Source organism: Amblyomma maculatum, chromosome 1, assembly GCF_055883805.1.
Source record: "Amblyomma maculatum isolate TAMU_Amacu chromosome 1, ASM5588380v1, whole genome shotgun sequence".
NCBI classification, from domain to species: Eukaryota; Metazoa; Arthropoda; class Arachnida; order Ixodida; family Ixodidae; genus Amblyomma; species Amblyomma maculatum.
The window spans coordinates 213,148,398-213,159,837 of record NC_139344.1 but is presented as its reverse complement, the minus strand read 5'-3'; the positions used below and the strand labels follow the sequence as shown (position 1 = coordinate 213,159,837).

At 46.4% G+C, this 11,440-nt stretch overlaps 3 non-coding genes across 3 annotated transcripts; all 3 read left to right on the top strand.

The window, feature by feature from the left end:
- TRNAR-CCU (transfer RNA arginine (anticodon CCU)) lies at nt 1-73 on the top strand. Its single transcript has one exon. It is a non-coding gene; the product is annotated as a tRNA-Arg (tRNA).
- A 260-nt stretch (nt 74-333) lies between these two features.
- TRNAR-CCU (transfer RNA arginine (anticodon CCU)) lies at nt 334-406 on the top strand. The gene has a single exon. It is a non-coding gene; the product is annotated as a tRNA-Arg (tRNA).
- A 589-nt stretch (nt 407-995) lies between these two features.
- Nucleotides 996-1,068, top strand: TRNAR-CCU (transfer RNA arginine (anticodon CCU)). Its single transcript has one exon. It is a non-coding gene; the product is annotated as a tRNA-Arg (tRNA).
- Nucleotides 1,069-11,440: the final 10,372 nt, after the last annotated feature.

The following is an 11,440-nucleotide window of genomic DNA, read 5'->3' as shown; positions in this document are numbered from 1 at the left end:
GCCCTCGTGGCCTAACGGATAAGGCATCGGTCTCCTAAACCGGGGATTGCGGGTTCGAGTCCCGCCGAGGGTAGGTTGCAGATGCTGCTGCTGCATTTTTGTTTTTATTGCCGGGTCATCCAACTGCGCCACACTGCTGGTGAAGTGCATGTCAAACACAGGTGATAGCTGCATGCTCGTGACGGGGCGTTGCTGGAATATATATATGAGGCCGCAATTTTGTCGCAACAGCAATGAGAGCTGATTTTTATTTGTGGAAGTCAGTAAAAGTTTACTCAATCATCTTGCTTCTTTTACCTGTTACATATACTGGTGCGTGCACTTCTCCCACGTGCCCTCGTGGCCTAACGGATAAGGCATCGGTCTCCTAAACCGGGGATTGCGGGTTCGAGTCCCGCCGAGGGTAGGTTGCAGATGCTGCTGCTGCATTTTTGTTTTTATTGCCGGGTCAACCAACTGCGCCACACTGCTGGTGAAGTGCATGTCAAACACAGGTGATAGCTGCATGCTCGTGACGGGGCGTTGCTGGAATATATATGAGGCCGCAATTTTGTCGCAACAGCAATGAGAGTTGATTTTTATTTGTGGAAGTCAGTAAAAGTTTACTCAATCATCTTGCTTCTTTTACCTGTTACAATTACTGGTGCGCGCACTTCTCCCACGTGCCCTCGTGGTCTAACGGATAAGGCATCGGTCTCCTAAACCGGGGATTGCGGGTTCGAGTCCCACCGAGGGTAGGTTGCAGATGCTGCTGCTGCATTTTTGTTTTTATTGCCGGGTCATCCAACTGCGCCACACTGCTGGTGAAGTGCATGTCAAACAAAGGTGATAGCTGCATGCTCGTGACGGGGCGTTGCTGGAATATATATGAGGCCGCAATTTTGTCGCAACAGCAATGAGAGCTGATTTTTATTTGTGGAAGTCAGTAAAAGTTTACTCAATCATCTTGCTTCTTTTACCTGTTACATCTACTGGTGCGTGCACTTCTCCCACGTGCCCTCGTGGCCTAACGGATAAGGCATCGGTCTCCTAAACCGGGGATTGCGGGTTCGAGTCCCGCCGAGGGTAGGTTGCAGATGCTGCTGCTGCATTTTTGTTTTTATTGCCGGGTCAACCAACTACGCCACACTGCTGGTGAAGTGCATGCCAAACACAGGTGATAGCTGCATCCTCGTGACGGGGCGTTGCTGGAATATATGGGGCCGCAATTTTGTCGCAACAGCAATGAGAGCTGGTTTTTATTTGTGAAAGTCGGCAAAAGTTTACTAAGTCGTCGTGCTTTTTCTCCTTGTTACCACTACCGGTGCGCGCAACCAGAAGACAGATGACAAAAGTTCTTATTCAGACATTATTTCCTTTACCGATGTATTGGCAGCCTTACCTCCCCTTTCTAGACAATAGTGTATTAAAGCGGGTTCAACGAATGCATATGCAATCAGCCCCAAAGCCTTTCTTTTTTAAACTTCCCACATCAACCTTACCTTTCAAGACGTGGCTTCGTGCAAAAGGGACTTTTGTGCCATGGTCAGTAGACTGTCGCCTGTGTCGGCAGCCAGAAACTATAGATCATTGCTTTGTGTATTGCCGTGATGCAGTGTTTTTTGGGGACATTTTTTAACGGACTCTCTTAAAGGACATTGGTATTAGGCTCTATACTATAAGCTTTTTGACTACAATGGAGTCTTCTGAGGTGCCATGTGACCTTTTTGTGCTCGTGGGACTTTTTAGCCTGTGGTAGAGCCGCATGATATATCGCCACGCACAGCCACCACGTTCATTGAAGTCTCTGTTCAGAGAACAATGTGCTATGGTGCTGGGGGTATATGCTGCGCAGGATCGGCCTTCTACCTGGTTACCTTTACTAGATGCATGTATATGTCTCCCGGAATTTTGATGTGTGGCCAAAGTGAGAGCTCGATGCTGGTGTAGCTGTTTATTGACAGGTTTCGGGATGCGACCTGGTTAAATTGCTCGAAGTACTTCCATACAATAAAGAAAAAAAAAACTTCTCGTGGACTGATTCTGCTCCGCGGCCACGCTACTGAACGGACGCAGGATGCAGGGCTCCTCAGGAGTGGCTTCGGCGGCCCAGCAGGGCCGCGGTAACAGGCACATTGCCTCGGACAACGAGTACCAAGTTGTTTTGCCTAGTTTGCCAACAGGGCGTTTAGTTTTGAATACCGTTTTTCTACATTGTGATGTTAGGGCCTGCCCATACAGAGCGGAATAATTCCGCGACGCGCTCACCGAGTTATCGCTCCTGTCGGATGTGATTGTCCTCGGAGCCTACCGCATGAGCCATGTGTGGGCGGTAGCTTTCAATGACGAAGATGCGGTGAAAACGATAGTCGACAAGGGTGAGCTCCTAGTGAAAACGTGCCGACGTATCGTGACTGATCCTGGCAACCGGGACGTTCACATGAAAGTGCAGACGTACGGCTTGCCTTCGCTCCATTCGGGAAGGTCACAGACGTCGTCCGAGAGCATTGGCGTGTACATGGCCTGGCTGATAAGGGCTCAACTACCAGTCTGGTCAACTTGAAGTTGAAGCCAGACGTAAAGCTCGACGACCTGCCACACCAGGTGAGCGTCGCCGGCGAGTTGACCCTCGTGGTCGTGCCAGGCAGGGCTCCACTCTGCCTTCGGTGCCGTGGCACGGGCCACATTCGTCGTGACTGTCGCATTTCTAAGTGCAGTGCGTGCCGACGATTTGGTCATGAGAGCAGCCAGTGCGAGCGGACGTATGCTAACTGAACAGGACCGACAACCAGCGAAGACGCCTCAAACCTGCTCACGGACGAGGCGGACATGGAGGAGGCAGCATCGGCGGCAAGTGTAACAGCGGAGGTCGCCGGTAAGGCGGCGGTACCACTGCCGCAGCAGGAGCCGCCCGCAGCTGAAGCGGTGACTAGAACACCAACGGTACCTTCACAGGACTCTTTGACCGTTCCAAGTGTCGAGTTAAAATCCTCAGATGATTTTGAGCCGCCTCCCGGCACTTCAGAACCTGAAGATATGGAAACCGTTACCAGTTAAGCATACCCGCCAGCGGGGAAACGACCACATGACAAGACCCTCAGCGTGAAGACGCAGAAGGACGGTGGGGGCGGAGACGAGCCACCAATCAAAGCCACAGGTATGCGGAGACATACCTTGAGGCCACAAATGAACATACCGGTCGATGCTCGACGGGCGGGCAAGGCGCCTCCGTAAACGTGTTCTGTATAGCTTAGGTGGTTGGGGGTTTCAGTAAACGCCATGGCTGTCACCCTGAGCGGTTCGTTGTTTGTATTTGGACTAGGAAAGAGGCGCCAAAGTTACTTTGACGTTTTTGTATGGTCGGGTTTTATTTATTTTTTTTTTGCTGCCGTTGACGTGCTTATCACCATCGTATGATGAGCACGCACCTTCGGGCTGTTGTAACGGGGACCATTCTATCGTGTAGCCATGGCGGTTAGTATCGAAAGAGCGCTACGGGTAGCGACGTTAAACATACGGGGCTTCGGAGCATGAAGACGACAATGTCAGCTGAGTCGCCTTCTGTTAGATAATGACTTGCATATAGTGGGAGTTCAAGAGACAAAAATTAAGAGCCAGGAGCTCACAGACCGAATGGTGTCCAATTTTCAAGCTTATTTTGTCGTGTGTATTTCTCATGCTCCAAGATTACCTCGGAAGGAGACTGCAGCCATGAAATTAGGAGACGCCTGCTTCTGGGAAAGAGAGCAATGGTTAGCCTTGACCGCCTAGTAAAGAGCAGAGACATTAGTCTGCCAACCAAGATCCGTATAACTCGTGCTATGGTCTTTCCAGTTGTGATGTTTGGATGCGAGAGTTGGACTGTGAAAAAGGCTGACCGCCGAAGAATTGACGCGTTTGAATTGTGGTGCTGGCGAAGACTCTTGAGAGTTCCTTGAACTGCCAGAAGATCGAATCAGTCGATATTGTCGACCATAAACCCTGACTGCTCATTGGAGGGTCAAATTCTAAAGTTAAAGCTCAGCTACTTTGGTCATCTGATGAGAAGAGAGGAGTCGCTGGAGAAAGATTTGATGTTGGGAAAGGTTGAGGGTCGCCGGAGAAGGGGTAGGCAGCGAACGCGATGGTTAGATGGCATCCTCGAGGCACTGCAGATGAAGTTATGTGATGTTAGGAAGATAGTGAGAGACCGGAAACCGTGGCGTGAAATGGTCCATAGGGTCACGAAGAGTCGGACACGACTGAACGACTGAACTGAACTGATTTCTCATGCAATAGGTGGAGCAGGCGGTTGCGCCATATTCATACGAAAAAACTTTGGCATCTTGGTGCAGTCAGTGTTTTCATGTGATAGTGGGCGATTCTTAGTGACTGATGTAGTCTTTGGCGAATTCGAGTGCCGCGTTATCTGTGTACTTACATGCGCCGAATATTGACATAGAGCGGCGATCCCTCTTTGAAGGCTTTGAGGCGTATATAAACTGTCAGAAAGTGGTTATACTTCTGGACGATTCTAACTGTGTGTGCAATGTTGACGACCGCGCAAAATGTTCGCGTGTTCGTGACAAGAGTGCAGAATTTTTGAACACAGTGGTGCACGAATATGACCTTGAAGATACTGGTAGCGTTTTCGCCAGCGGTACTCGTCCGCAGTTTACCCTCTTCCAGCGAGACAGCCACGCAAGGTTAGATAGATTGTATGTCTCTGCTGAATTGGTGCCCTGGTGTAGTGAGTACGAAGTGAAACCCGTCGCATAGAGCGATAACTATTTGGTAACTATACATTTTTGGAAAGACGCAGAATAAACGAACCTTTATCTGGAAAATGGAAAATGAATACGTAGCTGTTGGATGATGTTTTTGTCGACACAGTAACGAAAGAACTGAAACATGTGGCTACAGGCGAGACAGTAAGCTACGCCATTCGTTGGGAAAAGTTTAAGCAGAAAGTAAAAATGAGGGCTACTGAAAAAAAGTAGTGTCATTCGACGCGAGCAGAAAGAAGCAGAAACAACGCTTCGCCATCAACTGCAGTTTTTTGTTACCATGGAGAATGGCGAACCTGGTCTGTATGTTAACGAAATAAAGGAAGTGAAAACTGAGCTTGAAAGGATAGATACGGAGAAATACAAGGCGGCAATAGTGAGATAAAGGTCAGTGAAGCTTTGGGCGAATGAAATGCCAATCAAGCGCGCTCTTTCAGACGAAAAGAGATACGCATGTCAAAAAGAAATCCGCGAGCTAGCCGTAGCTGAAAACATTATGTCGGGCAGAAATGAAATTAAGCAAGGGATCGCCAAGCACTTTAAAGAAGTTCTAAGTCATCCACGGTACCTAAAGATGGGTTCCAAAAAGAATTCCTTCCACTGATGTCAAAGCTTGACGAAGAAGTGAAGACACAACTAGAACAATAAATTACACCAAGTGAGATGGAATGGGCAATACATGACCTAGCTGCCGGGAAAGCAGCTGGGTCTGATGGCTTAGGGGCCATTTTTTATTTTAAAAAATCAGCTCTGAGCTAGACCAATTTCTTTACCATGCCATTAACGAAGCGTATGACCGGAAAAGACTGCCTTTGTCCTTCACAACGTCACATATTGTGCTAATCCCAAAGAGCGATTATGCTCAGATACGTTTGTTGTCAGGGTCATATCGCCCAATAACTCTTGCTAATGTCGATTATAAAATATTCGCCAAAATTCTTTTAAGGCGACTGCAAGGCGTTATTAAAAAGTTGGTTGGGCCATATCAGGCTTGTGGCATTAAAGGCCGCAGTATCACAACAAATGTTCACGTGGCTCGAATCATGCTCGAGTGTTGTGACGCGCTTGGCGGTCACGTCGCGAGGATGCAGTTTGACCTCGCAAAAGCCTTCGATCGTGTCTCGCACAAGGCATTGCTCTGCATACATGAAGACACGAACGTCGGCAGTGTCATTACGGAAGGTGTCAAGATGGCTTACAAAAAAAAAAAAAAAAAAATTCGCAACGCGAATTATTGTTAACGGCGAGCTCACTGATAGCTTGTGCGTGCTGTCGTCGGTGAGACAGGGATGCCTGCTATCACCACTGCTGTTTGCCGCTTATCTTGAACCACTCTGTCTGGCCATTGACCATATAATGAGTGCATAACAGGATATAAGCTGCAATAAGCAAAAGTTAAAATTTTGGCGTATGTGGATGACATCGCGGTGTTTTGCGCAGAGAAAGCGAGTATTACAGAGACAACTGTGATGCGACTGGAGCCCAGATAAACAGGGATAAGAGTCACGGCTTCTGGTACGATGATTGTGTAGACACATGAGAAATATTTTGCCGGCTGACCTGGTAAACCTTACCAACACAGTACCTAGGGGTGCCTTTCGGAAATTGCCACGAGCCTGAACCATACTGGGCAGATCAGGCATTGAGAGCAAAGGAACAGGCTGACGAGTGGCAAGGCAAGCAACTTTCCATGTTTTCTAGAGCCACTGTCTAAAACCTTTTTTTTTTATCAAAAATTTGGTACGTCATGAATGTGTTGTGTGCTCCAAGGATGAGGATTCAAAAGATACACCGAGTTTTTGATATTTTTATCTGGGCCTCGACTTGGGGGGAGCGGTCCAGTCGAACTAATTTGTTTTTGCCTGTCAAGAAGGGTGGCCTTGGGCTAGCTCACTTGTTTTTGCGACAAATCGTGTCACGCTTTGTTTTTTTTACGCGATCAAAATGATACCTTTCTCCGCACAAGTAAGGCTGGGTAGATTTCTAACTGGATACGTCGTTTCGACTGTTCAGAATATGTGCGGAGGTGTGACTGGGTACCTGCGTGAAGTAGTCTTGTCGTACAGGCTTTTGAATGTACGTTTTTCAGCAGTACCTGTCAACTGTAACAAGGAAAAAACTCTATAGGGACCTCGTAGACATTATGGTCCTGTGCCTTTGTACCGTTCCACACATCGCTGAGGCCACAGAAAGGACACCCTAAAACGAGTGAAGAAGATGCCTATACTACCATCAGCCAAATCGTTCTTTTTCAAGCTCCATACTAACACCCTCCCAGTTAAGAAATGGCTTCACGATAAAGGATTCTTCATTCCCTGGAACATCGACTGCTTTTTATGCAAGAAACTGGATACAAAAGAACACGTATTCCTAGACTGCTGGGACCCGATCTTTTTTTTGGATGTCCTTTAAAGAACATTAAAAAAACAGTTACCCCCGGACCCATACGGCATCCGTTTCTTGCCTGTGAATAACTCGGACGAAATACTGTATGACCTGATTATGCTCCTGGGCCTCCATGCTGTGTAGAAAACTCGAATGCAGTTTGAACACGCGGACTCGGTTGTTCGCCCGGTTCGCGAACATTTCCTTGAGGGCGTTGTGCGCTTGATAAATGTGTACAAAGCACTGCCTGATCCACCGCAATGGTTATCTGTACCTGTTGAATTGATATCACTAAAAAAATTTTAGTCATGTTGGCCAAAGCGTGGCCGGCATGTTTTATTTCTTGTAACCTCTTGATTTGAACGTCAAAATCGGCATTAAAGAAAAAAAAAAAAAAAACTTCTCGTGGACTTACGGATAAGGCATCGGTCTCATCGGTCTCCTAAACCGGCGATTGCGGGTTCGAGACCCACCGAGGGTAGGTTGCAGATACTGCTACTGGATTTTTTTTTTCGCCAGGTTAATCAAATCGGCCACACAGTTGGTAATGTGCATGCCAAACACCAGTGATAGCTGCATGCTCGTGACAAGGCGTTATTGGAATATATTAGGCCTCAAATTTTTCACAGCAGCACTGAGAGCTCATTTTTATTTCTGGAAGTAAATAAATGTTTACTCAATCGTCGTTCTTCTTTTCCTTGTTACAACTACTGGTGCATGCACTTCCCGCACGTGCCCGCGTGGCCAGCATTATCAAGCGTGAGAAAATGCGGGGCTTCAAGCTGCATCAAGCAGAAGTGACGCTTTTGGCTTATGCCGATGATGTCGCGGTGTTTTGTGTAGATTACGACAGCACCGTAGAAGTTGTAAAAACTAAAAGATTTTTGCTCTGTAAGCGGCAGTGGTGGAAACTGGGGTAAGTGTCTGGGCTTCTGCCACAGTGACTGGCCAGCAACCCCAGGCATTTTCGCTAACATGCAATTCGTTACTATAGGCACCATGCGGGTGCGGGCGTCTCTTTTTAATACATGACTCTCAAGCCTAACTCGCCGTTACATGTAGCTGTAGTGTAGTAGACAATGCCAGCTCAGTCGACTACTTTTGGATAATAATATAGATATAGGAGCTGTGCAAGAGTCAAAGATTAAGAGCCAAGAAAGCACTGACTGTATGGTGGCTTCTTTTCAAACAACCTTTGATGTGTTTGTATGCCATTCTGTTGGTGTATCGGGTGGATGCCTTTTATTTATACGTAACACGCTGGAAGTAAGCGTAGAGTCCGTTTTTGCCTAATTAAGTGGGCTGCTTTTGGTTACTGATTTTACCTACTCTAATTTATGCTGGCGTGTTGTGTGTGTATGCTCCCAATTCAGAATGCGAGCGTGAATTGTTTTTTTGAGTTTCTTTAGTTGCGACTGAAGGTCGACAAAATCTTGCTTGTACTCGGTGAATACAACTGTGTGTGCGGAGCTGTGGACCGAGCGGCGAAGCCTCGCTAGATTGGACAGGGTGTATGCCTCGGTTGATCTTGTTTCCCTATGTACTGCATATGAGGTCAAACCTGTATCTTTCAATGATCATTGTCTCGTGAGTGCAGTGTTCGGTAGGGCAGGAAAGAAATCGCGCTTTAACTGGCACCTATGGAAACTGAATGCCAAACTTCTCGCCGATGAAGAGTTCCTTACGGAAGTTAAGACCGAGTTTGAAAGTCGTCTGACTATGCGACCAGTAAGTTTTGCAGCGGAATGTGACAGATTCAAAGAGTGGGTCAAATTGAAGCCATAGAAAGGAGTAGTAAGGTGCGGTATAAAGAGAAAGAAAAAGAACTGAATGGACAACTTGAGTTTTTTTTTTTTTTCTTTTTTCTTTTTTTTTTTTTTTGAGCATGGAAAGTACTATGCCAGAGAATTTCGCCAGTAAAATACGAGAGCTTAAAAATGAGCTGGAAACAATTGACCGCGAAAGATACACAGCGGCCGTCATACGTGCAAGGGCTGAAAAACTTGGGTTGGAGAAGTGCCGACAAAACGAGCGTTAGCAGTCGAGAAAAGATACGCCTGCCAGAAGGAAATTAGGAGTATAAGGTATGCCGGCCGCATCACTGAAGATGCTAAAGATATTCAGCGCGCTGTAGCAGACCACTTCGAAGAACTGCTTAGCGCTAAGCTTGAGACTGTAGGCGGCTTTCAAACAGATTTTCTAAGACTGATGCCTGCACTGGATGACAAAAGTAAAGCGCGCCTATAGAAACACCGATAACGTTTCAGGAGATAGAATCTGCAATAGATGACCTGTCACCTGGGGAAGCCCCTGGGTCGGATAGTCTAAGCGCTGTCTTCTTTAAAACTTTTCAGCAGCATGCGGCTCAGTTTATGCTCGATGTAATCACCGAAGCTTATGAACGTAATACTGTTCCATTGTCTTTCTCTACATCACACATTGTTCTAATGCCCAACACAGGATCCGGAGAAACGACAGTTGGTGGGGTCATATTGACCGATTAACCTCACCAATGTTGACTACAAGGTGTACATGAAGGTTTTAGCAAAAAGACCGCAAAGCGTAATAAAAAAAAATTGGTTGGGTTTCATCAAATGTGTGGCATCAAGGGTCGATCCATTGCCACGAATATGCATGTCGCACGAACCGTATTAGAATGTGTTGATGCACTGCGTGGTCAGATAGCCATGATGCAATTAGACTTGGCGAAAGCCTTTGACCGTGCTTCTCACGAAATTCTTTTTTTCCATTCTGGAGCATTCTAACCTTGCTGAAGTCATAGTGGAGGGTGTTAAAATGGCTTATGCGAACTGCACGACCCGTATTATAGTAAGTGGTGAACTGACTGAGAGCATCGCAGTACGTTCATCGGTAAGGCAGGTCTGCCCGCTCTCACCCCTGCTTTTTGCACTGTATTTAGAGCTACTTTGCTTGGCCATCATTATAGCGATCGCATTTTAGGGTTCAAGCTGCAATCAGAACACGCGAAAAGGCTAGCATACGCTGATGACATAGCAGTGTTTTGTACAACCAGAAAGAGCATCTGTGAAGTCACGGGTGTCGTTCAAACATTTTGTGATCAAACTGGATGTAAGATCAATTGGGAGAAAAGCTCTGGGTTTTGGCACGGTGATTGGGACGTGGCACCTGATTTCTTCTGTAAACTGCGATGGTCTGCTTTCCCAACGCGATATCTAGGCGGGCCTTTAGATTGTTATCGAGATCCCAACAGGCACTGGATGGAACAAACTTCCAGAGCTAAAGAAAAAGCGGATGCGTGGCAAGGAAGGCAACTCTCGATGTTTTCATGCGCTTCTATTGCAATGTTTTTCTCATTTCGAGGCTGTGCACGGTACCTCATAAATGTTTTGTGTCTCACGAACCGCAATTCCGAAAATACACCGCATTTTTGCTGTTTTTATTTGGGCATCCACATGAAAAAAAAAAAAAAAACACCTGGACGAATTTGTTTCTTTCTGTTAAAAGGGGTGGTCTTGGCCTTGCACATTTGTTCTTGCGTCAAGTTGTTTCTTGATTTCTCTTCCTCCGCGATCAAAACGATATCTTTCTAAGAACGGTTATGCAAGTGCGATTGCAGAGGCTGCTTCATGAAAGGATTGCGTCATGTGAAAACATGCTTGGGGCTGGGACTGGCTACCTGCGCGATTTTGTTCTTTCGTGCAATTTGCTGGAAGTGCGGTTTTTTCTTTTGATTGTCTTTACAATGTTCTCAGGAAAAGGAAAAACAACTATACAAAGATCTCATTAACGTGATGCTGCCGGTACCTCTTTACCAGGCACAGCACTGTGGAGGCCAATTAAGGGCAGGACGTTTTGAAGAGAGTTAAGAAGATGCTCGTTAGGCAATTGCTAAAACTTTCTTTTTCAAACTTCACTCTAATACGCTCCCTGTTAAAACCTGGCTGAACGATAAAAGCATGGACAACAAATTGCTTGTTGTTCAAAAAGCCTGAAATAATTGAGCACGTTTTTTTAGTGTTGGGATGCTGTCTTTCTATGGGACGTCCAAATGACAATTAAAAAGGAACTTCCCTTAAATCCTTATAGTATCCGATTTCTATCAGTGCAGAACGATGATGCATCTTATGATTTATTTATGCTTCTTGGCCTCCACAGTTTGTGGAAAACACGAATGCAGGTACGTCACGCAGATATAAATACACGATCAGTGCGTGAAAACTTTATTGAAAGTGCGGTGTATATACGTGAAACTTTCAGGATGCAGCAGGATCAACCACAATGGCATTGCCTGTTTGATGAGTTGGTGCACTTGAAAAGATTTTAACCAC